Source organism: Mirounga leonina, unplaced genomic scaffold, assembly GCF_011800145.1.
Source record: "Mirounga leonina isolate KUSES-001 unplaced genomic scaffold, KU_Mleo_1.0 Mir_152, whole genome shotgun sequence".
NCBI classification, from domain to species: Eukaryota; Metazoa; Chordata; class Mammalia; order Carnivora; family Phocidae; genus Mirounga; species Mirounga leonina.
Window position 1 is genome coordinate 3,457,406 of NW_023270380.1, and position 27,599 is coordinate 3,485,004.

At 44.5% G+C, this 27,599-nt stretch overlaps 1 protein-coding gene across 3 annotated transcripts in view; it reads right to left on the reverse strand.

The window, feature by feature from the left end:
• The window catches only part of SIPA1L2 (signal induced proliferation associated 1 like 2), a 213,774-nt gene extending 186,397 nt beyond the window's left edge, over nt 1-27,377 (reverse strand). For all 3 annotated transcript variants that reach the window (XM_035008465.1, XM_035008467.1, XM_035008464.1), the window contains exon 1: nt 27,273-27,377. The gene's annotated coding sequence lies outside the window, so the exon portion shown is untranslated. The remainder of the gene's footprint in view (nt 1-27,272) is intronic.
• Between the last annotated feature and the right edge of the window lie 222 nt (nt 27,378-27,599).

The following is a 27,599-nucleotide window of genomic DNA, read 5'->3' on the forward strand; positions in this document are numbered from 1 at the left end:
CCTGGGTGGCTCAGTTGGTTAAGCGACTGCCTTCCGCTCAGGTCATGATCCTGGAGTCCCTGGATCGAGTCCCGCATCGGGCTCCCTGCTCAGCGGGGAGTCTGCTTCTCCCTCTGACCCTCCCCCTTCTCATGTGCTCTCTCTCATTCTCTCTCTCTCAAATAAATAAATAAAATCTTTTAAAAAAATAAATAATAAAAAATCTGGTTCCTGCATGACGATCTTTACGGCGGCTCGATGTTCTTAAAGCAAGGTACACCTGCACGTGAGCTGCAGGCTGCTGCAAAGTGGACAGACATTGTCCGTCACTGCTCCTTCACCCCCTTGGCCTGGCTCTGAGCTCTTCCTTTTCATTCTCTGGCTCCCAAAGACCAGCTTGCTCTGTTGGGTCCATGTTCCTTTAAAAGACAGCTTGTGCCCAACTCAGAGACACCTGCTGTCCTTTGGTTCATCCATAAGCATGAGAAGTATGGTACAGACGCAAGGTGTCGAGACTGGTGAGCCAGGCAGACGAACCCAGACAAACGGGCCCCAGATGCCACTCAACTCCAAAACTTGCACTTGCTGGCCTCATGGGACAAAGGCCGTCAGGGAGGTGCCTTCCCTGAGACAAACTCATTCTCTGACTGCAAGCTGGCCCCCGCATTATCTGCCACACAAAGTAAGACTTCCAAACCTGGGGATTCTTTGCCTGTTCATTTACACTGAATTCAACAATTGCTAATCGAGCCATTTCCTTGAGGGCCTGGGATCCATGAGATTAACAGTACTTCCCTGAGCAAATAAAGAGCATCCACTGGGTGAAGAGCAAACCAGTCACATGCTTTAACACCTGGACCACACCAAAACGGGTGTGGGGGTCCCGGATTTGGAACACAGAGACTACTGCAAAGCTGCCCAGTCTATCGAAGCCAGGAGCAGCTCAATGGGTCCTACGGTGGACCTAATCCAGTGGCTGCTTCCCGACACCTTCTATCCCCCACTAACTGCACCATTTGGCGGGTGGATTCAGAATAAGAGAATGCTGACGACTTTTCGGCAAAGCTCTGCCAGTAAGAATTTTGGCCAAGGGCAATGCCTACCTGTTGCAGGAAGTTGCATCAGCTTCTGTACGCTGTCCGATCAAAACATGCTACCCATTCTGGGGACACCCACAAGTCCATGCTGTGCACCCATGTGCGTGTGTCCACCCGGTGTGGCTCAGCAGCATGAAACAGCCGTGTCGGCCCCCAAGGGTTTAGTGAGGGTGGCTGCTCACTACAGAACTACTTCCTCCAGGTTGGAGACAGTCCTCCCCCCTGGGCTCCCTGCTGCAGCTCTGAGCAGAGCCATGTACAAGAGATCTGTGCGAGGCCAGAGCTCCCGGTAACAGGCCTGGGAGCACACACAGCCAGGCTGGAGGAGGGCCACCCCGCAACCTTAGCAGGCTCGACACAAACGCACTGCTCAAACATCCTCTGCAAACCGTTCATTAATCATGTATCTACCTGGGCATCTCCTGTCCAGAATAAAAAACACCTTCCTGGGGCGCCTGGGTGGCTCAGTTGGTTGGGCGACTGCCTTCGGCTTGGGTCGTGATCCCGGGGTCCTGGGATCGAGTCCCGCTTCGGGCTCCCCCTGCTCTGCGGGGAGCCTGCTTCTCCCTCTGCCTCTGCCTGCCACTCACCCTGCTTGTGCTCTCTCTGTCAAATAAATAAATAAATAAATAAATAAAAATCTTAAAAAAAAAAAAAAACACCTTCCTGAATGTGTGCTATCAGATGAAAGTTATCAGATTAAAAAATTATCTGACGAAAAATTAGCAACTGGTGGACTAACGATGATAAAGCAAACACATGGGCTTTGCTTGCCCACACTCAGGGCTCCTGGTGAATCACGGCCAAGAGTCCACGCTGGGGCTTACCGCCTTCTGGCCCTGAACTAGCTCTGAAAGCCAGACCTTGGGCTTTGCTGGGGGCCTACCAGGGAGGCTTGAGAAGTTTAAGCTCAGCTCTGGCAGGAGCTGTAAACATGACAGCCACTTTAAGTTTTCAGGCAAAAGGGCAGTCCTGGTGACCGAGTTAACAAGGAAAAAAAATAATAATTTCTTTGCTTATCTGTGCTAGGCTGTATTAAGCGGAATCAAAAAGCACATTCTGAGAAGAATATATGAAATCAATTTTTTTTTTTCCAGTTACTCTCACTTATAAGCTACTGCCCAAATCAACCCTCCCTTCTAGTTGCAATCAAGTATTTCTCACTTATTCTGGTTCCTTCAAACTTGTGAGGGCACGATCCCTGATCTGGGCCAACGTCTTCCCCCCTGCAAAGTGGGAGTCAGGAGCACGAAGGGATGAGGGATTAGGATGGGCTGCTCAGGAGATGGAGAACCCGAGTGTTGCTGAGACTGGCTTTTTCTTTCTGCCGGACGGTGTCTGTTTATGTAACACCCAAAAAGAGATGAGAGCCTAAATGAAAGAGCGTGCCTGTTGGATAACACGAGTGGTCAATCTCTGGGCGAGCTGCGAAGGAAGTAGGGGAACGCTGAGCTCTGCAGACGCAGAACTCCCTTTTGGGGGCAGGAGACCGGCGGTCGCTACGGGAAAGAATGGAAGCCCCAGGACACACACTACAGTCAGGCAGGCAGCACAAGGGAAGACAATCATCTCTGCCCTCCAAGAAAGCTGGGGATAGAAGGTTTGATAACATCACGCAGCCGCCAGAAACACAGCCCTTGGTTTCTAAGACAAAACTACTTTTAGTCCTCCCCAAGACATAATGTAAATAACCTGCTTCCCGTGGCCAGGTGTGGCCAAGGCCAACCTCCAGGAGAAGAGAGGGTTTCCATAGCAGCCCCCCACTGTACCTCTTAAGGAAAGGGAAAGAATGAGTTGAGCCCAGGAGACAGGTCTACTCACTGGGCCTCATCTGCACCGCCAGGCTGTGACCAGCCCCAGGCCAGACACGGGGACAGACAAGGCCTCAAATCTTAACACAGTGTGTGGTCCCAAAGTTCAAAAACCAATCCCTAGGGCACCAAACAAAGGCATAATTCAAAACGTGCTTATCAGGGAAGACCTCTTTAGTAATTAATCGTGACCCTTGAATCCGTAAGGCTTCTTGTTTTTAAGTGCCTTAAACATATTTCTGCTAAGGGGAAAACCTGACCCATCTGACCCAGAAAAAAAATCAAGAAATATAGATTAGTGGTATGGATTCTCTTAAATATAACCTGGAATTTTCTCCCCAAATACCAAAATGTTCAAGTGAGGGAAACACCTCAGGATAACAAATTTACTTGAATTTTGTATTTTTTACCCAGGAAGTGAAAATCGATTCTCTCAAGAATCATACTGTCAAAAATTGACTTCAACTAAGTCAATCCTCCTATTATTTTTGCTCTATTATAAATGATGTTTAATATTTTCTACTTCCTATTAGCAAAAACAAATCATTTGAACTTGTGATAAAAAAAAGTTGGGTGTCAACTTAAAAACATGTGAGAGAGAGTACAGAGTTCTTAAAGAGTTCTTTCAAATGGCACAAAGATGGAAGACTTTGGCCACGCCCAAGACACCCCCACAAGTGGAGGCCAGAGCAGGAAGCACATATTGCAAGGCCGTGAGGAATGTCACTCCTGGAGACAGAAGACGTGTGGGAAAGTCTGAAGAGGACGAGGAGGAGGAGGAGGAGGAGGAGGACATTCCAAGCAGAAGAGGAGCCATGCAGAGCAGCACAACCCATCACGTGTGCAAGCTTCCAGCCTGGCGGGTAGGAGCGTGTGGGGAGGGGGAGAGGAGAAGGACAGGGCGGGGGGGGGGGAGGAGTGGGGCACTGGAGGACCTACGTGCCCGGCTGAGGGGCTCAGATTTTATCCAAACACCCAAGAGAAGATTTTTACTAAAACGCTGCGTCTACGGAGAAAATGTTGGCGGCAATACAAAGGATGAGAGGGAGAGAATAAAGAGCTGGCAGCAGGGAGATTAGCTAGACAGTGATGTCCAACAGAACCTTCTGGAGTGATGAGAATGTTCCATCCATTCCATCAGCGAGGACAACATTCCATGTGGCTACCAAACACCTGAAATGCAGCTCATGAGAATTTTTATTCACATTTCATTTTAATTAATTTAAATGTGCATTGCCCCGTGTGGCTAGTGGCGGCCATACTGGGCACACAGGCTAGATAGCTATTTCAAAGCTCACAGGATGGTCTGCCCTGATGCAAGGCAGGAACAGTGGGAAAAAGATTCAAGAGGGATTTCTGAACCACAACTGGTGGATGCTGGTGACCAACTGGATGGATGTGGTGTTAAGGACTGAGTGAAGGTGGATCCCAAGCTTTGTCCAACGAGCAGATGAGGTCCATGTGGTAGCACAGTACAGAGCAGGACAGAGGGTAAAACACATTTGTTGGGGCAGATAATCGATCCCAAATGGACTCATTTACTTTGAAATGTATCAAGAATACCCAGAAGATGGCTAGAAGGTGGGTAGGAAAAGGTCAGACAGGTAAAGATTTGGAGGTCGCCATCACAGAGATGGTGAAAAAGGCCACTTAGGAAGGCAGGGTCACCCAGAAGGAGAGAAAGAAGAGGGAAGCCCAACTCTTCAAAAGTATTGGAAGGAGAGGCCAGCCAGGGCAGAGAAGAAACGACTAAAGGTAGTCAGAGAATGGGAAGGGACGGTGCCATCGAAGCAGAGGGAGTTCACCAGGGAGCAGGGCACTAGTACTCAACAAGGTCAAAAGTAGGTAAGTCCCGAAGGACAGGGCCTGGGGGCCGGCGGGAAAATTCACAAGACCAGGAACCAGAGAGTGATGAGGGATGGGAGCAAGAATCGGGCACTCACCTCTCACTCGGTGACAAATGAGGAATAGTCACGGTGACAGTAAGATGCATATGGATGGGGTCCTCAGGCTCCGCTCCAACACTATAATGCAACATCCACTGCAAGTCTTACCAAGATGATTTCTTTCCCTAGGCCCCAACAGAAACTATCAGAAAGGTTCATCAAGTTACCTATATGAGACGATAAAGTAAAGGGGTATCCAGCGAAAAACACCTTTCAATCCAAAGTTAGGATCAGGAAGTTTAACAGGATTGGACATGAGACAAACAGACGCCATAATCTACTTTAAAAAGCCTCTCTTTTGTCATCCTACACCTACCTGTCACCTACAACCATCCCCTTTCATACCAGTCAGGGGCACTTTTCCAACAGGTGGAGCTGATCCCACCACAGGGGTAAATCAGAGTAGGCAGAAGGACATCCTGACTCTTACCTCCAAAGGGTTCCTGCAGGTTGTCAAGCAGAAGGGAACCCCCCCTGCAAGAATCCAAGCCAACATTCTTCAAATCAACTTTGTTTCTGACTCTCACTATCACTAATGAGAGGAATATTAACCCCTGACTTCAAACTCTATGTCTGACTTAATGTTCTGGCTTTCAAAAAAGCTGTATTCATTCAAAACTCACTCAGCTCCTAGAGGCAGCCTATTGATTTCTTTTCCAAATGCCTGCTCTCCCTGCACATCAGCATGGGTGTGCATGTCCTGCACGCATGTTAGGTGCTCGCAAGTGCATAGGAGGAACAGGAACGGGGAGTCACTGAGGGCCTACTATGAGCCAGTAGCAAGCAAAGCACTTTTATAAGCACCATCAGTGAGCTCACAAGCACATTCCCCAATAGCTGTCAAATCCCCATTTTGAGTTGTGCAAATTGAGGTACGTCTTGCCTGAGGAAGTGCAGAGCTCAGTCAGGGTCAAAACGGGTCATCACAGTACCTGAACCACAGTAGGTCTACTAGCTGCGATCACGGCCAGAGACCGTCACTGCTTTCTGATCCACCAGGCCGTGCCGCGTGGGACAGTCAGACCACACATGTGTGCCTCAGACATGTGATGCTAAGAAGGGCAAGCGGTTCAAGGACATTAACACCGAATATATTTCAGAGCCATCTTGTGTAGCACACGCATGGACTCCATCATCTATTAATACTATTCATCCAGAATCATTACGATTTGATAGATACTAAAAACTGACTTCAGAGTTGCTATTCAAACATCATTCTTAAATCATGCTTTCATAAGTCATGTAGATAATTCACAGAGAGACAATTAGCCTTTGACACTGCACTTAATTTAATAAGCCATTTCAGAATTTTAATAGAAGCATTAACAGGCGTGAAAGAAGAATGAACTACTTTTTGGGACCTTATAACTTACAAATTAGCTAATTTTTATTTTTAACGTAAATGTCAAAAAGCACAGTATCAAAGGGCTGGCAATTATACTGCCAAAAACACATGGATGTTATCGGAGTCAAGGTATCTCTGCTCTCAAAGATAAGAGCAACAACAGTACTTTGAAAGTAAATGCCAAAGTCTCTAACTTAATTCTTACTACCAACTAAGAAAGATGTCCTCGTTGTCAAGGTAGCTATGAGGATTAAACAGAAATAGTAGCTATGAGGATTAAACATGTATATAAAAGCATTCAGTGCCTTGCCAATAAATTATATTAATAATAAAGAATGAATTTCCTGACACTAGGTTAATTTAATGCCTTTACATTATACAAATACATTTTTTTTCCTGCGTAACAAGTTTAAATGACAGAAGGCGGTCAAAACGTTAAAAAAATATAATGTGTAACATTCAACATCAGCAAGTAAGTTTTCAAAGAGATCTGCCTACACGATACCAAACTCAGATTACAAATGCTTTCATGGTAAAGAACATATACCAAAAACATATTTATTGTACATAGTAAGTATCTAATAAATGTTTGCTAAATACTGGCCTTAAATACTCCTGTTAAATATACTAAAAAAAAAAAACACAAGTCAAGATGATTATTGTAATAAAATAAAATAAATCCAGACTATATTCAGCCAGGAAACTATACTGAAACAGGCTATTTTTTAAGGGTACACATAACTGAGTCATATAATTCAAATACTTTAATACCATGTTTTTTCCTCTTACAAAATTAATATGTTCATTTTAGAAAAACTGGAAAACAAATGCAAACAGAAGACGATAATTACACATAACCACAAGTAATAACCACCGTAAATTCTTTAATGTATCCTTGTTCTGAGAATGCATATGCATATTTAATTTTCCTGCAAAATTGGGATCTATTATATATATACTGCTTAGCAAGAAAATTTTTTCACTTAATATTCTGTGCACATTTTCCCATGTCATTAAATGGTCCCATAAAACAAGATATTTAATTGATTTAAATTACTTGATCATATGGAGAATCATCATTTAATGCCTTACTGCCAATATTTTTCCAGTTCTTCACATCATAACTAATACTGCTTTGAGCATCCTTAAACATAAATCTTTCGCACCAGTTGTGATTATGTTGTTGGGCTAAATTCCCCACCCCAAATCCCCACGTTATTATTAACCTCTACTTTATTAAAAGTTGCACAGAGCTTAACCTAGAAGTCGTGGGAAGCCAGGCCCACGGTACACAGCGTTAAGGAAAACTTTGCTGTTTCTTCTTTTCTTCTTCTCCTTTAACCTTTGACCCAGGACCATGGAAGAGCTGCTTCTTTGGAAGTCTCTGGGCACAGGTGCACGGTTACCTGGTAATGTTCATCCCCCACCCATACCCCATCCATCTTTCATCTCTTGAGGGGAATGGACAGAGAACCCTTAGATATAGCGTCTCACCAGGGACAAACGGCCAGTGGGCGCCTACTGCAGAAGACAGATCACCTGCCATTGGTACCAGTGACTCCAAAATAATAGAAATAAAACGTGGGCTGGAATCCACAGGATTGTGCCCAGTTTTCAGTATCATCCCTTCATCTACCCCTTAGCACAGCCTTAGCCATTTATATGGTCCTCCTATTTAAAAAAAAATAATAATAATAATATGCTTGTATTTTGGTACTATCAGGCAACTCAAGTCAACACAGCTTTTCCTCTATATGCAGCACACCCATATCTCATGCAATACTGCACACACGAGGTAGTCTGTGTGCAGGGGAGAGCTGACCAGCACTCCAGGTAGAGAGACCTGGGGGCCAGAAATACTCACCTAGTGTCAGGCAGGCCAACCCGGCCAGAGGGACTATGACATTCTATTGCACTGGCTTAAATTCACAGAACAAAAATAAATCTTGTAAGAACTTCCTTATCTAGCCACCTCCTTACTGCATGTCAGTCTTCAGGACAACAAACACATTATCTAACACTAATCCACAGCCCCCACTTTAAAGAAGAGGCAGCTGTTAAAAAAAGGGGGGGGGGACCTCTTTTCCAATGGTTTGTATTCCACAATTTTAACCTTGCTCCTCTGAAAGCTAACTCAGGATAACCACCCATATCAAACTACCTGGAAACCAGCTTGGAAGTTGAACGCGTGCAGTAGGTGACGTGAGTAGTCATGATCATTAGGAAGGTATTACGATGTGATACTTCATAGTTAGTTGTCAAATGTAACACAAAAGTATACAAAATCCCTTTTGGTCATTAAAACACAAGGGTGGGCCTGGCCACCAATGACAGATCAAATAACAATTTTGAAATACATCATCTGTTTACTTTTAGATAAAAGTTATGTCCATCGACAGATGAATGGATAAAGAAGAGTGGTATATATATACAATGGAATATTATGCAGCCATCAAAAGGAGTGGGATCTTGCCATTTGCAATGACGTGGATGGAACTGGAGGGTGTTATGCTGAGCGAAATAAGTCAATCAGAGAAAGACATGTATCATATGACCTCACTGATATGAGGAATTCTTTTTTTTTTTTTTTAAGATTTTATTTATTTTTCAACAGAGAGAGAGACAGTGAGAGAGGGAACACAAGCAGGGGGAGTGGGAGAGGGAGAAGCAGGCTTCCCGCGGAGCAGGGAGCCCGATGCGGGGCTCGATCCAGGGACTCCAGGATCATGACCTGAGCCGAAAGCAGTCGCTTAACCAACTGAGCCACCCAGGCGCCCCATGAGGAATTCTTAATCTCAGGAAACAAACTGCGGGTTGCTGGAGTGCGGGGTGGAGTGGGAGGGATGGGGTGGCTGGGTGATAGACAGTGGGGAGGGTATGTGCTATGGTGAGCGCTGTGAATTGTGCAAGACTGTTGAATCACAGATCTGTACCTCTGAAACAAGTAATACAATATATGTTTAAAAAAATGCTATATAAATTGAACTTGCTGAAAGTGCTTTAAAATCTCTTCTTCCATTTCCATCCAAGTGCCTCGTGTCAGAGGGTCTCTCTGAAATGAGCATTGTTAAAACAGAACACAGAAACTATTTAGATACATATTATCCCCCGGAAATAGCATGTCATCAATCTGACCCTGATTAATTAATAAGCAAGAAGCAAGCAAGCTCACTTATCACATTACAATCTCTAAAAATAGTTGACCCTTGAACAGCATAAGTTTGAACTGCATGGGTCCACTTATTTTTCGATACAGTACAGTACCATAAATGTGCTTTCTCTTCCTTATGATTTTCTTAAGTTCATTTTCTTTTCTCTAGCTTACTTTACTGTAAGAATATAGTATTTAACACATACAACATACAAAGTAAGTGATCATTGGTATAAGTAAGTCTTCTGGGCTATTAGTAGTTAAGTTTGGGGGATTCAAAAGTTACATGTGGCTTTTTGACTGGGCAGGGGGTCAGCGCCCCTAACCCCCACATTATTCAAGGGCCAACTCTTCTGATACACGTGGTATTTGTTCAAAATGTATTATGAGCATTTAGTATGAGGAACTGCTCTTTTACTAGTAATTGTTATTCGGTTACAACTGCAGAATAAAGTTATGCATGTAACTATGACTCATTAAGCTCCCATTTCATAATCCCAGTGAACAAACTGCACAATTCTTTAAATGCTTTTCTTCCTTCCTATATTTTGTTTATTGTGATCACATTATAGGAATGTAATTTTATGTGTTAAGTCTAATAATAAAAGCTTAGGCTCTTTTATTTTGTGTCTCTTTAAGCTCTGATAGTACCCACGTCAAGAAGAGAGTAAACTCAGGGTGATCAAAGATGTCAGGGAGGTCGCGTCCTTGATAATTTTTGTAGTTTTTGTTGAATGAAATACTTAAGAAATTATACTAAGAGATCTTGACAGACAGTACAACATTTGTAAGCTTTCTACTACCTGTCCCCAAGTCTAAATAAACAAACAAAACAGCACACACCACACTGATGGCCACAAATCCTGGCGCCTACACAAAACACCAGCCCCTAGACTAGCTCAGAGATCAGTCTTCCTCGGGGCACCATCTCAACATCTCTCTCCTTAAGTCTGAATTCACCAGAATGCCAGCGTAGGTGCCTGATAAAAGTAGAATACAGTGAATACATAAAGTGAAACAGAATAAGGTAATACAACGGGGCAGGAAGTGGGTGGGTAGGGGGAACCCCTCTGTCGAGACAGTAACTTTAACTCACAGCTCACAGTTCTACAATGAGTTAAAAAAAAAAAAAAATTCTATATGGTCTAAGAGTAAGCCCAAAGCACAGAGGGCCATGGATGCTCTGTGACCTTGGGCTCTTCAATCAGAATGAGCTCCTAATGAGCAGCAGTGCCACACTGTAAATGCACTTACCAATGTCAAAACTCCAAAAGGTATTACTGACAATATTAATATTCCTATAAGACCTTTAATATTATGTTAAAAAAAAAAAAAAAGGTATCCTGATGGTAAAGCCTGCGGAAGTCCCAGACAAGAAGTAAAAAGCAAAGTTATAGATGTTCTCTAGCAATCTCTCACTTTTTTTATGGAATCAAGAGGAATACCTCCAGGTGTCAAAGGTGAAGCTGTCTTCCAACATTTCTGGAAATTACTTGGAATTGAAACATTCAGAAGAATGCAGCAAAGATTCAAAACTTGTAAACAGGGAGGGCTGAGCTCTCAGGAGGACTTGGCCTTGGGGCCGATGCGGGAGCCCACAGGCATTAGGGAAAAACCTAAAGAAAATTGCTTTTCAGGGCCCACTAAGACTACAGTTCTACTTGGCAATGGTCCAAAATGTGTTCCGGTGCCTCAGTAATTAAAACAACAACAACAACAACAAACTGGAACCCTACTATAAAGAGACCCTACTATAAAGACAAGATCAGAAGGATCAGGCTTTTGGAAACCTCCAATTAAGTTATATAATCCAAGAACAAAAAAGATATAATGACAAAAAATAAAATAAAATAAAACTTCTTGGTGTAGGTCAGACTAGTTCGTCTCGATTCAGGGAGCCCAGAATATGATCTCTCAGGTGCTATGTGCTTTTCTTTTGAATCCCAAGAACATGCCCAGCATCTGAGCAACAGGAAGGGCCAAGGAGTTTCTGAGCACAACAGTCAAAGAATCACCCAGAGGAGTAGAGGCACGGGCCAGCAGATCTCTGAGTCCAACGATAACAGAGAACAGTGGGAGGGTGCTGTGTAAAAACCACTTCTAGGATGATTATTAGAATATTTGCAATTTCTTTGGCATCTCCTCTCCCCTCCCCGTGAAGACATGACCCCTGAGAAACCTCCTCTAGAAGCATTCCCGTTTTCCTTCAAACCAAACAAATGAACTTAATACGTGAAATGCAGTCCCATGCTCCCTGCGAGGGCCGCCGAATACTTCACATAACAGCGAGAGCAGAGATGTTCTTTTGGTTTTGGTTGGGTTGATGGAATAGTGAATTTATAAGGGCAAAGGCCAATGTAAACGTTTACCCGTTGAGGGAAAGTCAAAGCACACACCTTTTAGTGGCAGGTTAGTACGGGATTTAATCAGACACCAGTAAATCACCGGGCCCGTTTCCCTCCCTTACACGTTAAGTTTAGTATTTCAGTTAAGATAGAGACACCGTCCTTAGAATTTATATACACTTGATCTAGCTGATTAAGTTCCACACTGCTCTTTTGTTCACTACAAACAAAAAGATGTAAAAAAAAACAAACAAAAACCTTCCAAACTGCCACAGTGAGTTGAAAACATACCATCTGCAGTGGCTTAGCTATGGCTCCTGCCCCCAAATCATCTGAAAGGCTCAAGAAATGCTCCTCTTCTCTCAAAGTCATCCTTAGCAGCTGTGTTCTTATCGCTCGGGAGGTTCCCTGACTCCTTCCATGCTTAAATTATTGGCAAAAATTAGCAAAATCAGCATAACCCATCTGTAACATCCTGAGCAGATAGCAATCGGGAGGAAATGAATTATCAAAATGCCATGAAACTCCTGTGAAAAAGAAAAACCATTCAGCCTTTTCATCCTTAAAACAATGTTAAGCGTCATTTATGTCAAGCAAGAGATCCCCCCCCCTTTTGTTAGTCCAAAATGACAAATGCAACTGAATCACTCCATTTTCGCTCTTTTGCAGACCTTCACTCAAGATCGTGAACAGTCCCAACCTCGGGAAAAAGCTCAGATCCAAAGCTGGATATGGTCCCCTCAACAAGGAGCAAGTGAGCAGCAGAAGGAAGTCTTTTCTCTCAAACATTTTGAAGAAAATAAACTCACGTTCAAAGCACATTCTGGATGTTACGAGGTGGCCCTCTGGAAGGAATTTATTTTATTTGTTATCCCCAGGATTACTCTACACAGGCTTGGAAACTCACAGGATAACTCTAGAAAACACAACATTCAGAACCCAGACATGGCGGCCACCCTCCACCTCCACACCCTTGGCACCCAAGGTGCACTGAGCTTGCCCGCTTGAGCCCAGACAGACTCACAATCTGCTCCACATGGTGTCCAAAGCAGCCACTTGGACCCATCAGACTGTCACTTCAAGAGTCTTTCGAGGTGCTGGCAGATAGTGTGTTCTTTGGGGGCGAAAGCATTGTAATATTAGCTCACAAGATAGGAGAGGAAATCACACGCACAACTGTTTCCTGACGATCTGCCCCATGACCCCATCACAGCCCCTCTCCGAGTGGGAGATGGCCCTTGGACTCCATGGACTCCAATGGAACTTCCTCCTGAATGGCATGCAGGCTGGAGCACCCTGCAGTCATTCAAAGGGTTTCTGCTCCCAAGAAACCCTCTAGCTCCAGAATAAATGATTTCCATTATTCCATTCATCAAGTGTCTCTTAAGCCTTCTATTATGAGTCTGCATTTTAAACAGGGGACGAGGTCCTTTATTACATCCCCTAATCCATGTCCCCAGAAACATTTCTTTCAGAGTTACAGAATCTGTCTGCAATCTCATTATTAGTAGACTTTATCCTCCCTTCCTCCACCCAGAACTAAACTGCACTTTAAGGCAGCACTGCCTCCCATTAGGAAAAAAAAAAAATCTGCTGAGAGAAATATTATTAGAAGATCTACTACATTTCCAGAAGGCGAGTGCTGTAAGACCAACCCCCATGTCTGCCTACTCACCGCTGTAACCTGAGTCCCTCCCTAGAACTGTGTCTGGCACAGAAGAGCATGCAGTAAGTATGGGACAAATGAAGCAAGACACCTAAGCACCCACTGTACCATGGGCAGGGCCAACGCTGCAGTCCTGGAACAGAAGCGCATGCACAGTCACAACACTGCCTTCATTCCCCAGCACCCCCCGAAGTTAGGTGCGGTCGTCCAGGTGCTCCGTCTCTTTTCAGCAAGCCTGAGTACAGACATGCCCAGCAGGCTTCACCCCGCCATGAGGCCAAGGCCCTGAGGTGGAGAAACAAGATGGAAGGAACCCGGGTCCATGCATGTCAGAGTTGTGCAGCCCATCTATCCAGACGGTGGAAAGAAGCCAGCTTATCTCTTGTCTAAACGTGCATTACGGAATCTCTTTTAAAGCAGGTAGAACTCCCTAACCCACACAGCCCTCAAGAAAAATCTTCACACACTGATAGCATACTTTTAAAAATAACAACAACAAAACAAAAAACAAAACAAAACATTAAACCAGTACTGCTGATGAAAACTTATTAGTTCGTTTCTAGCTAGAGAGGTTCAGCAACTTGGAGCTTCAGTAAAAGTGGGCAGAGCAAAAGGCACAGTTAATTAAATCTAGCATTTTCTTTTTTAAGTCAGCTAGTATTTTATTTTACTAGCCAGTATCCCCTCACCATAGGTGATTTAAAAATCTCCTAATTTTTTAGGTTTCGTTGGTTAGTCTCCTCCAGTCATAAAACTGAACTCGGGAAATTTTAGCTTTAATAATTTATTGCATTTGAACTAGAAATTATCCCTCAGAGATGCCTTACAAAATCTTCTTTATGTCAAACCTCTCAGAAGTTAATCACAAAGGTAAGAACAGACTTTGCAAAAAAAATATATGGATTTTCATATTTTCTTTTACCTAAAATTTTCCAAGTAGCACACACAAGTAAATGGTCCATGTGTTGATCCAACTCTTCAGAAGCAAGGGGGCTCAGCTGAAAGCTTCCCACCAGCCTGAGCCCCCTCTGCGGCAAGTGTCTGCAAACTGAATGAAGATACGCCTGGTTTCCCGAACATATGGGTGGGATGTAAGAAGAGACCCAGTTAGAAAATGGCCAAATTAAGTGTAGAAATCACATCCCTGTTCACAAAGGGGAAGATGGGACTTAAGAAAAATATACAAATACCTGCAAGAAATTGCTCCTAAAATCACTTGACAATATGACCTTCCAAAAGGGCCCGTGACCAAGGCGAAGCTAAAGCCAGCCTGGCACTGTAATATATTTAAAAGCATATGACAAAGTAGGAAGACATTATGTTAAGCAAAGAAGCCTTGCACAAAAGAGTATATACTGCACAATTCCATTTATATGAAGTTCAACACAGGCAAAACTTATCTATGGCAAAGAAAAAAAATTAGAACACTGTTGCCCAGGATGGGGGTTGTCAGGGAGGGGGAAGTAAGCTGATGGGGAAGGGGTAGGAAAGAACCTTCTGGGGTGGTAGGTAGATCCTAACATAAGTATGAGTTAAATGGGTGTATGTCTTTATTGACACTCATAGTGATACACTTAAAATGTATGCATTTCATTTTATAAATTTTACCACAAAAAAGAAATCAAAAGTTTTAAACTCATTTATGATATGTACGTGGATGTGTTTAGTGGAAGTATACTGATGTGTGCCACTTATTTTAAAATGCATCCCCCAAAACAGACTGATGGATCGATATGCATATAGCAAATAGAGTAAAATGTTAACACCTTCCACAACCTAGGTGGTGGATATATGATGTCCACTGTAATACATAAATCTTACAACTCATCTGTATGTTTGCAAAACTGTATGATAAAAATCTGAGGGCAAGTACATGGAGATTATGTTGCGATCTCTTGTTTTAGAGTTTAAAGGAGAATGCAAATCTTACCCAGCACTTACTACAACTTCATGGCACTTAAAAGGGAAGGTGAGGGATGCCTGGGTGGCTCAGTCAGTTAAGCACCTGCCTTCGGCTCAGGTCATGATCCCAGGGTCCTGGGATCAAGTCCCGCATCGGGCTCCTTGTTCAGCAGGGAGCCTGCTTCTCCCTCTGCCTGCCCCTCCCCCTGCTTGTGCTCTCTCTCTCTCTGACAAATAAATAAATAAAATCTTAAAAAAAAAAAAAAGTAAAGGTGAGCTCAAGCAACAGAGCATGGACAGCAACTTAACACACAACCCAGAGAGACCCCTGTGGGGGACGAGTGCTCCCCAGGGTAAGTGCTCACTGTGCACAGCCATGCTTCCCAAGCCTGCTGCCTCGGTTTAAAATTTTGATTACTCAGAATAATTTTCAAATAAATCGCTTTGGTAAATCAATTACCAAAAGTTATAAATTCCTAAAGTCTTAAAACACGTGACCTTGAATTGCAACTGTAATACTGTGTGTATATTTTCCGGACAAACAACTGAAACAGAGTCAGTAATTTTATACCAAAACACCAGGGTCAACAGACACAAACTTCTAGCTATAAACTAAACAAATCCTGGGGATGTAATGGACAGCTCGGTGTCATAGCAAATAATGCTATATAGTATATTTGAAAGTTGCTAAGACAGTAGATCTTTAAAGTTCTCATCACACACACAAAAAACAATTTTGTAACTAGACTTATTGTCGTGATCATTTCACAACACATAGAAATGTCAACTGTTATGTTGTACTCCCGAAACTAATACAATGTTATCTACTATTCCTCAATATTTTTTTTTTAAAAAGCACATCATTTACTTTCTATATTTTTTCCTCCAGGTTTATGACACACTCCATAATCTTTAAAAAATTCCAGTGGGTGGGGGGGGACACATCAGATTGACTATCTTACACGACAGACAACTCAACCACTGTGTCAAAAATACGGTCCATCTCTTCTCCTTGATGTTGCTTTTATCATAAAAATCCACTTGGGGAGTTGCAAAACCTAAACCAGGCAAGGAGGCAAGTTTCGCTTCCAGCAGAGTGAGGTGTGGACAAGACGGGGGTCCAGTGAACAACCAAAGGACAGTTTTATTTGCATTCGCTGGTCCCTGCAGAGCCACGACCATCACTGCACACAGGGGCCCCGCATGGAGAATTCAAATCCCAACCATGTTCCGAAGCGTAACTCGAGGCCTGCCTTCTAGAATGTTCTCCTGACTAAGCAAACCCCTCCCCCCCCCCCCCCCCCCCCGACTCTCGGCAGCCCATGGAGCCTTCGGCTGAAAAAGCTGCAGTGCCTGTCCATCCCAGGGTCTCCTCCACGGGCACTTTTCTCACCCACCTGACACGCGGCCAGAACACCGACGGGAGAATGGGTGAGCAGCTCATCCCCCAATAATTAGGCAGCCCGCTGCCTTACACAATAGGGCCTACCTGTTAAAGCAGCCTCTTAAACGTCTGAATCAGTCACAGGAGGAAGTGTGATTCGAGGACAACCAGAAGGGCCCCCTCTGAGGCCGAAGTGCTGTGAGTCAGTGAATTTGCTGGCTGGGCCAGCTGCTCACCTGGGGCACGGGAGGGGATGAAGTCACAAGCCCCGGCCCTCAGGGGCCTCACACCCCAGGGCGCCTCCTGCTAACTGGGAAATCGTGGAAGGCCAGCACTGAAACAGACCTGGAGGTTGTGTGGCTCACGTCCTTACTTTCAAATGGGATTATACTCACTGTCCAGGAAGCTCAGTGGGGTGGACATGGCCACAGAACCCCTCCTCACCCCTGCAATAGCCAGAAAATTCTACTCTGGGGCTCTTCCATACAGTGCTCCAAGTGGCTTTCCAAAAATTATCATCTTGCTCCTCGGTTTTCCCTTTTCCAGAAAAGGAGAAGGCGGAAGCAGCTCAGCGATAAACCGGCCCAGCGCTCGCAGGCAGAGCAAGGAAAACATGAGAATGTTGTCAGCGGGCTGCCCCAGGGAAGGCGGGAGCCTCTATTTACACTTGCCTCCATCCTCAACACCTCCCACGGCCAAGTGTACTGGGAGACGGATTTGTTGACAGAGTGACAAAGAAAATAGTGAGATTCCAGGCGGTGTCTCCTGCAGCCCCGCGAGGGCCCTGCTCCCCAGCACTCCTCACCTCCCGGCGATGCCAGGCTTGGAGGATGGGTCTGGAAAGCTCCACGCCACCAGACGTACAGTGACTGCAGTCACCAGACATCACCCCGATTTAACTGCCCTAAAATTAGCAGTCGGAGCAAAGTAGTGACTGCAGTGATTTCGTCAGAGCCCTCCGGGCTGGCCAGCTGCCAACTTTAAACAAACCGTCCTGCTTTCTCTACCAGGGAAACAATATTTTGGAAGAGAGCCAGCCGAGCATTTCAGCCAATGTTCCAATGTCAGCTTTGCTATTAATGCTTTATAATTCAATGACAAGGTGAACAGAGTCTGTATGGGCTACATCTGCAAGGGGGTTCTTCTCTTTGTTGTAAGCACTTATTCTTTGGGTGAGTAAAGTGCTGTGGATGAATCCTTTTAAATATTTAAATGCCTGAAATTTATTTAGGGATTCACATTCAACTGGCTCAAACAAAGATTATGCAAATCTGGCAAAGTATACATGCAAAACAAAAATTGTTTTCCTCTTATACTTCTTTTAATCTTGGCAAAGGCACAGGAGCTCAAGAAATGTTCCACTCACTTCCCAACAAAGGACAGATAAACAGATTCAATCGGCTACCCCACCACAAATTACAACATTTCTAATTAATAACAGGTGATCCACTGGCTGATAGAACGGGGCATTTGTCAGATGCGTCAGCCTAACCCTGGGCCACCTATTCTCCCCTTTTCAGGGACAACTGATTGGATTCCACCATTCTCCTGGGCATGCACCTTCTTTACTTCCTCCCTCTTGCATTTACTCCTTCCACGATCCCTGGAAACAAATGGTTATTCCAGGCAGCTGGGAAGAGAGGAAAGGGCACTGTTTTTGGAGCAAAGAGACCGGGTTTAAAGTCGAAGATTAAGAAGACTTGGAAGAGCATGTGTTCTCTCCATAAGCCTTAGTTTTTGTGTCACTGAAAGGGGGTCATCCCATCAGCTCAAGGTTCTTGGTAAGTATGTGAGAGAAAACCAATGAAAGTTCACCACAATCACTGTTTTTGCATTAATTTTGAAGAATACCCCTCCCCAATTCTTTATTCCGTTCCTAAGTCAAAAACATTGGTCTCCATCACTCACTCTTACTATCACACGAAAGTTTTTAAATAGGAAAACAGATGCATTATTCCCAGCAAATGACTTCCAATGACCTCAAGTAAGCAAAATCGGTTGGTCAATGAGGTGATTTTACTATTATTCAGCTGAGTCTCTCAGTCGTACCTCAAATTTCCTCACAGCACATCTTCACACAGATTTACCCAAACAGGAGTTAGAATGACAGCCCTCTGAATTCCTGAATACTATATCAGGATATTCAAGATGAAAGACTTTAATGCTTACTGAACGCCTACTATATTTAAGGCATAAGTAACTCTCATGCACTTTGCAAACCTCAGAAGTGCTAGGTCAACAAGAGATATATGAGGTTTCAAAAGTCCTTTGTCTCCTCTAGAGATGATCGTGGCTAATGAACTGACAGGTGAAAGTCTACAGGTGACTCTGCACAATTCAGAAACCATGTCTTTCCAGTCATGTTTAATAATGAGCCCAAACCAGGGTTAAGTGAACTGCAGCCTCATCGGATTCTAACAGGGCTGTGCACTTGAGACTCTGAAACCTGGGAAAGCTGCAGACCACACTCTCTCATGGAAAGAAGGCCATCCCTAGGGTGCCCCAGATCCCAGGACCATGCCCAGGCTACCAAGGTCCTCATGGAAGAGATGGACCTTGGCTCTCACAACCTTCAGGAACTACTTCTCCACTTCTACCAGTTCGGTATCAAAGTCCAATCACAGGTCATCTCAAATGCCCTGGAAAAGATTTAAAATGAAGTATGAAAGGTTGTTTAGATAGGCCATTTACAGAAGAAATCATCGGAACTTTTTCGGCAACACTACTTAAAGCTCAACAAAAGCCAAGATACACACTTGGTTCATGTTTAAACCCATGGCTCTCCATCATTCCTTTAACAAATACTTATTTGCTAAGAGCCTATTATGTGGCAAAATCCATGGAAATACAGGCAAGACAGGAGTGAACCAGAAATGGCCCTCCCATTTGGCTCCTATGTCTTACCGAAGTGAGACAGAAGATAAACATATAACAATGAAGGTACAATACTGGGGGTGCCTGGCTGGCTCAGTCGGTAAAGCATGTAACTCTTGATCTCAGGGTCGTGGGTTCAAGCCCCACATTGGGTGTGGAGCCTAACTGAAAAATACACACACACACACACACACACACAATATAACATCAGGCAATCGTAAGTGCTACAGATTGAGGTCAAGCAGAGTACAGGAGAGCAGAAAGTACAAAGGAAGGAGGATGAGGTGGGAGGTGCTAGTTCAGAAGGTCGGCCTCAGCACCAGGGGCCCTGGAGAGGCTGGGTGGCTAGTCTCCCTAACTCCCCCGCAGGAGGGGCTGGTTGCGCCACAGTTCTAGCCAATGACACACACAGGCAGAACTGTACTATTAATCTGTACTTTTAAATACGTTCTTACTCTTCAGGGGCGCCTGGGTGGCTCAGTCGGTTACGCAACCGACTCTTGATCTCAGCTCAGGTCTCAATCTCAGGGCCCTGAGTTCAAGCCCTGCAATGGGCTCCACTCTGGGTATGGAGCCTACTTAAGAAAAAAATTGTTCTCTCGGGGCACCTGGGTGGCTCAGTCGTTAAGCGTCTGCCTTCGGCTCAGGTCATGATCCCAGGGTCCTGGGATCGAGCCCCACATCGGGTTCTCTGATCAGCAGAAAGCCTGCTTCTCCCTCTCCCACTCCCCTTGCTTGTGTTCCCTCTCTTGCTGTGTCTCTCTCTGCCAAATAAATAAATAAAATCTTAAAAAAAAAAAAAAAAAAAGAGGGCGCCTGGGTGGCTCAGTTGGTTAAGCGACTGCCTTCGGCTCAGGTCATGATCCTGGAGTCCCTGGATCGAGTCCCGCATCGGGCTCCCTGCTCGGCAGGGAGCCTGCTTCTGCCTCTGGCCCTCCCCCTTCTCATGTGCTCTCTCTCTCTCATTCTCTCTGTCTCAAATAAATAAATAAAATCTTTAAAAAAAAAAAAAGAAAAGAAAAAATTGTTCTTACTCTTCAGAAGTTTCCGGATGAGCAAATGAATTAGTTACATCCCTCTGTCCTGATCGTGGAGCTAGTTTGGGCTATGCGTAATAGTAGGATGGTTCTTCCACAGCTGAGTTGAATCAGAAACGGTCCAAGGAGAACGGTATCCCCCAATACATTATCCCCCCCCCCAAAAACGAAACCTCTAACTAAGTAACCCATAAACAATTCTGGAAGAGAACAGCCCAAAGTAAAAAAAAAAAAAAAAAAGTCTTCAAAAAAGGAACAAATACAGTAAACAGAGGGCCCTGTAAGGATAGGGTCTGGCTTAAACTTCCCTTGCAAGATGCTGACAGGCCCCTGAGAAACTGCTTCCAAACAGTCATGAACTCTAATCCAAGAGGGTGGTAGAGTAAGGGTCTCCAGACTGGGGCCACACATTTTGAAGGGTAACAAAAGAGCCTTTGAAATGCAAAAGGAAATACTCCACTTCTATTTATTTTTAATACCACTCTTCTTAAAATGTATATTTTTATATTTTATAATGTCCATATCTTAGCATGGTACATTTACATGCATACATGTGTATATATGCATATGCACAAATGCACATACACAAATCTATATATATGCAGAGGCATACACGTACAGACATTTATTTAAATAAGTGATTTTGTACAGAAGGGGTATGCACGTTGAAGAAAATTTAGAAAACCTACTACAAGGAAATCACTGTTCTTTGGACTGAGGTATTAAACACTCGACAACAGCTTTTGTCCTTTATGAAAAATGAAAACTGTAATTCCTAAAATTACTTATTAGAAACTTCACTACAAGGGAGACGGTATCCCACAGCTATTTCTGAACCATGTGAATTCCCACTGTTCAACCAGGAATCAAATGCATTATGAAGCCCCCAAGAAGACCGGGAAAGCAATCATCATGCTCACTACCCATGCTACCATGCCCTAAGCACTGCCATCAGAAATGCTTTTTTAAGTCTCCACAAATAGTTCATCGCAGCAGACATAATTTTTTTATTTATCCAAGAGTTCTGACTTTCCACAGTAACAATTTTTAACATTGGCTCTCTACCTAGATTTCCTTACTTATGAGTAACTGAATGCACAACTAAACAGCCTACTTTGGACGACTCTGATTGCTTGAAGAGCTCCACTAACTGGGAGCTTCTTCCAGATTTAGCAAATATGCTGAAGTGAAAAATATGGAGTAATCCAATGGGCAGAGCTCAAGAAGCCCCTCAGGACTAAATATATTCAGGAAATAGGAAGGGAAGAGCATCTACTAACTGATAATCAGAACACTGGGAAAATGGGAAAAGATCATGGTTCTCTTCTCCGCTACCTGAAAGCTATGCAAAATAAAGTAATAACCAGCTACAAAATAAGTGTGGAAAGTCCAACAACATTCTGATCTTTCCCACAGTCTTTTTAGTGCCTAAGACCTCCAGGGGTCAGAGGTCACAGTGGGGCCCTATTTTCTAAGTCATTCAGTCAGTCAGTCATTAAACGAATATTTCTTAATCACCAACCATGCAGAGTGAGGTTCTAATTACCAGGGACACACTAAAATTGAACTCATTTCTGTCTTAGGGTAACCTGGGCAGTAGAAGCAGCAAAGGAGGTTTGACATGCTCTCCCAGGACATCTGCATGGAAAAGGCAGAGAAATAGGGGCCAGTTGGTAAGAAATTAGGTACATTAGTAACCTAACTAGAACCAAGACTCCTTGGTTAAAGGAGTACATCTCCTTGTAAACCTGGAAGCTTCCAGAGGCACGACTCATAGTTGAGCCAGTTTAACAATTTCATCAGTGACTTAGGTAGAGATGTATGGAAACCAGTCTGATGTACTCTGCAGACAACATTTCTTTTGGAGAGCTGACAAAGATGCTAAATAACAGAGTCAAATTCCAAGAAGCACCAGGGGTAGAACCAGCTAAAACAAAGCAAAACAAAGTACAATACATGTTAGGTCTCACAATGACATTTGTATAGGAAAGCAAGACGTGGCTAATGGCAGCATGTGATCAAGGACTCAGGGGTTTTAGCGAACAGGAAACTCACGGAGTCTGAGGAGCGTGGCCACCAAAAAAAGTGAATGCGCACTTGGACTCCATCTGGGCAAGCAGACATGCAAAGAGGAAGGAAGGGCACTCCTACTCTGCACAGGTCAAGCTGAGTGGGAAGACTTCAGCTCTGGGTCCAACTTTGACAGGTGTTGCTCAGTGAGTAACTGAAATGCATCTCTAAAAAGATCTGTTCTACAGGCCACCAAGGGAGTAGAAAGCAAATCAACAGGGAGAATTAGATTTCAATGCCACAGGTAAAAAACAGCTTCTAGTAGTCTAAACATCCAAAGGGTGGCGCTCTCCACCCCTTGCAGGCAATGTTCAGGTATTGCTGGAAGACCACTTGTAGAGCATAAAAAGAGATCCGAGCATCACAGAAGGGGTAGTTGGGTTGGGCTGTGACTTCCAAATCCTGGTCCTCAGTGAAGTTTTCACTGGGCGGTGCAAAAGGAAAAAGTATCCGTGTATGGGACGGTACATACGCACGTGTGGGATAATTTTAACAAATGTCCCCTCTGGAGGGGAAGAACCTTCCTGTCTGACAGCATGCATATTCTTTCTTCCTTTTTTGGGGGGTGGGGAAGACGGGGAGTGGGGTATATATCAATATATCTTGATGAAATGCACTGAAAACAGATAGTAACTGTTGTCCTTAATTTTCAATGTTTGTGTGGCAGCATCACATACTGACAAATGGGATGATCCCTAAAATCTGCTTTTGTTTCTGTTTTTTAAATTTTACAGGTGGATGAAAACAAAAAATACAGCAACAATACAGCAAGGAAGGGATAACCTTAAGGACCATTGTAGTACGGAGATGCTACAGCAACTAGACTCAACTATTGCCTCTTTCCTTCTTTCTTATCACCCCACTTGGCCATACGGCGGGGGGGGGGGGAGTATTATGGAATTGGGTTACACTAAATATGAAATTTCTCAAGACAGAGAACCTCTACTGTGGGTCAGATCTGGCTCACTTCAACCACTCTTGGGAACCAAAGCTTATGAATCAAGTCCAGGAAGGACCAAAATAATTTAGCTCTGAAGTTAAGCATTTAAAGTCCTGTTGTATTGTTCTCTTTCCTTTGAAGGGGTCACAGCTAAACGTGATTGGAACAGAAAAGCAATTTCTGAATCACTGATTCCGAGGTAAACCGAGTTCATCAAACCAGTGCCCGTATATAAACACATGATAAGACAACGAAAGAAAAGACAAACTCATGAAAAAATATCAACTATCACCATCAGTCATGTCCATTACTCTAATACCTTTATTTTAAATGTGAAAGAAATCTAATATGTTGGTGCTGAAAGGGATCACGGAAATACTTCATCCAAACTCATTCGTGCCAGGGGGTAGAGGCAGGAAACTAGCTGTTTCTGTCCCTCCTGCCTAACACTCTCCCTATTCTATCACCCTGCAAGGGAATTAGGTACATTCATAGGAGTAGAAAAATCTGGAACATGGTTCCTTGTATTCTTTAGAACTGTACGTCATATCTCATTCAAGTTCAAAACAGAACAAAAACTGCTTTGCTTTTCAGTTAACAACAGTCTAAATTTTCTTCAAATTCAGCATGTCTTTGAAAGGATAGGTAATCCTAAACTGCTAGAACAAGTAGATCGGAAATGCAAAGACTCAATGCCTTCCTCAATCTCAAAAAAAAAAAACAAAAAAACCACCAAAACACCTTGCATTTACCAATTACGGCTGGGATTCCGATGGGAGCAGTACCCACTTAAACACATAGTTCTTTGCAAAGTATGCCGTAAACACAACCCCTTTTAAATTAGCTTTGATGACCAAACATAAACACTTTCAAGCCAGTTTCGATTACCAGACAGTTGCCCTTTCAAGGTAGCTCACTACTATTTCCTCACTTTCAAGAACAGATAGATTATCAAAATGAATAACCCACTACTCCTTTTGCCTCAGGTGAAAAGATCCCCAGGCAGACAGGTGTTTACTAAGCTCAGGTATCAAGGAATCCTTTAAAATACCATTCCAGTCACAAGGGCTGGGGGAAAACAACTTACAAACCCCCAGTACTCAGCTTTAACTAGAGTAAACATCATAAAAGCCAAATAACGGTGCTCTGATAATTCCCCTATCACATTCCATAAAATTAAAGCTCTTTAAGAAAGGCTAGGACTTAAAAAAATAAGCACCTGGGGGGGCCTGGGTGGCTCAGTTGGTTAAGCATCTGACTCTTGATTTCAGCTCAGGTCATGATCTCAGGGTTGTGAGATCGAGCCCCACATCAGGCTCCCTGCTGGGTGTGGGGTCTGCTTAAGATTCTCTCTCCTTGGGGTGCCTGGGTGGCTCAGTCGGTTAAGCGACTGCCTTCGGCTCAGGTCATGATCCTGGAGTCCCAGGATCGAGTCCCGCATCGGGCTCCCTGCTCGGCAGGGAGTCTGCTTCTCCCTCTGACCCTCCCCCCTCTCATGTGCTCTCTCTCTCATTCTCTCTCTCAAATAAATAAATAAATAAATAAATCTTTAAAAAAAAAAAAAAGCATCTGATGAAAAACAGACACTTAAATCAGCTGGGGAAAATCTGCAGCCTGTATCCCAAGGCCAGACGTTCTAACTCCATACCTGCAATTTAGCTCGTATTTTCCAGACCAAATGCTTACACTGCTTCTTACCCAAGTTCATTCCACCCCATCTATAGGTAGCATGTGGGTACTGATAAAAGCTGTTTCTGATTTCATTTCCTACTTCCCAGATGTTTGCTAGAGAGTTTTTTTCCCCCCTTCAGCTATTTATGAATACACTCTAATTTAGAACAAACAAATTCAACATGTCGTATTTTAAGCTGGGCAAGACACACAATAAACGACAGCTATAAAATAAGTCTAAGATATTTCTCCAGCTTATGAACAAGTTTGCCTACCGAGGCAAGATCTGGACAGGCTGCCATGGTCTTGCTTTAGAAAAAAAGGACTAAAAACGTTTAACTGAGAACCTGCTTCTGCTAAAATGGCCAACTACAGGCTACTGTACTTCTCATAAAAGGGGTTGTGCTTAGAAGTGAAAAACCAAGTACCAATTAGGAAGAAAGAAATAGAGATGCCCCTAACACAATCATTGGTATGAATTATGCATATAGACTCCAACTACCTGCATCACTGGAATCTTAGGAAGAATCAATGCTATATCTGTATCCAAAACTCAAGAAAGACTGCACTTTCCCATGAATAATAGTCTTTTATCTGTCTCTGAATCAAGCAGTGAACTACTAAATTAAGCAGTAAACACAGTAAGTGAAAATGCTGTCTAAATACATTCCTCAAATGTATTCCTCAAATAAATCAAAACATGAAACAGACATCCTTAAATTTGTGACTAAAAATGGTGACCAAGTTGTCTCTTGAAATTCCTCTTTAGGAATGCCAGAAGTAATAGGACACCTCTTGAAATCTAGATGTTTGTTTTATAAGGAAGTCATATATTTCAAAGAAAGCAACAGTTCTAGAGATTTTTTTCTCCCATTACTAATTGCAAAACTGGAAAAATTGCCGCCAGGATTGCAGATAGCCAACTCAAAAGCCCAGTTTACTAAATGCCTGTAATAAGAAAGCCATCTAGTGTTAACACTTAGAAATGAAAACTGCAGACAAAAGAGGCAAAGAAAAGAAAAATCTTAGTGACTATTTTGAACTTACTGAGAGCAAACCTATGAGAATCGTCAAGATTCTTTGTTAAAAAAAAAAAAAAGGCCATCCTTATGACAACCAACTCTAATCTACACAAAATCCAAAACATGCACAATTTTATTTTGACCAAAATCATGTTTTGGTGACCACAATTCCGTGACCAATGCACTTGATTTTTCCAATACTCACGCTGGAGTCATCTTGGGCTGAATTAATTTAACTGAAGCAGGTTAATGATGACAAATATCTCCCAGAGGGGTAATGCCAAGTTGTTTTCTCTTCCCCAGAAGCATCGGCTCTCTCTTGTAGATGATGAACCGAAATTGATTCTTTGGGTTTGTGGCACGGTTGAAAATTAATCTGTAGGTGCTCGTGGGGATACTCCCAGGACGTGGTCAAACTAGCTTTAATAATATAGGGGGACCCAGCAAGGCCCGGGAGCGGAGAATGGAGCGAGGCATGGGACACCGGGGAGGTGGCAGAGCCGTCGGGACCCCGAAGGGAGGTCGCGCCGAGTTGGAAGGGCGCTCGCCCCGGCTCGGGATCTTACAAAGAGGGAGCCGGGCGCCGGCGAGGGCGCGCGCTGGGGGCGCACACCTTCCCGGGGGAATACACCCCGCAGCAAGTTCAGCAAGTCACCCCGCCCGGCGCGCCAGTGCACCGCGTCCGGCAGCCTTTTATCTTTGCTCTTAGGTTAGTCACAGAGGAGTTGCTGCGCACCCAGAGGAGGTCCTCATTAGTGCTCGTGTCACCAAGACGGGAATAACCTTTCTGCCGATCGATAACTTTGAGAGAACGAGCGGCGGCGGCTCCTCTTGCGCCCGGGGCTCCGGAGCGCGGGCGCATCTGCCAGCCGGACCCCCGCCCCACGCCCCTGCCCTGCCCCCGGCCGCCGTCAGCCCCCGAAGCAGCCCCTTCACCCCGGGACAGTCCTCGCCGAGGTCGTGCGCGGACACCACACGAAGGCTCCCCGAGCGGATCCCGCCTCGCTCCCCGTCCGCTCGCCCGACACGCACCTCGGAGACGCAGTCCGCCGGGACCTGCTACAGCCCGCGAGCGCGCGGCGGCGCGTACCGGGGCCGCAGCCTCGCCGCCCGCCGCTGCCCGGGGCTGCCCATCGGCCCGGACTCTGCCGGCGCCGGGCTCCGGCGGGAGGCGGCCCGGACCCGCCGGCTGCGGCTGGAGCTGTCGGCCTGAGCTCGCGCGGGCGGGCGGGCGGGCGGCCGGGGCGGGGGCGCGGCGCTGCTCCTCCTCCTCTATCGTCCTCCTCCCGCTCCGCCTGCTCCTCCCGGGCTCCCGGTCTGCCGCGCCGGCTCCCGACGCCGCCGCCCGCCCGCCCGGCG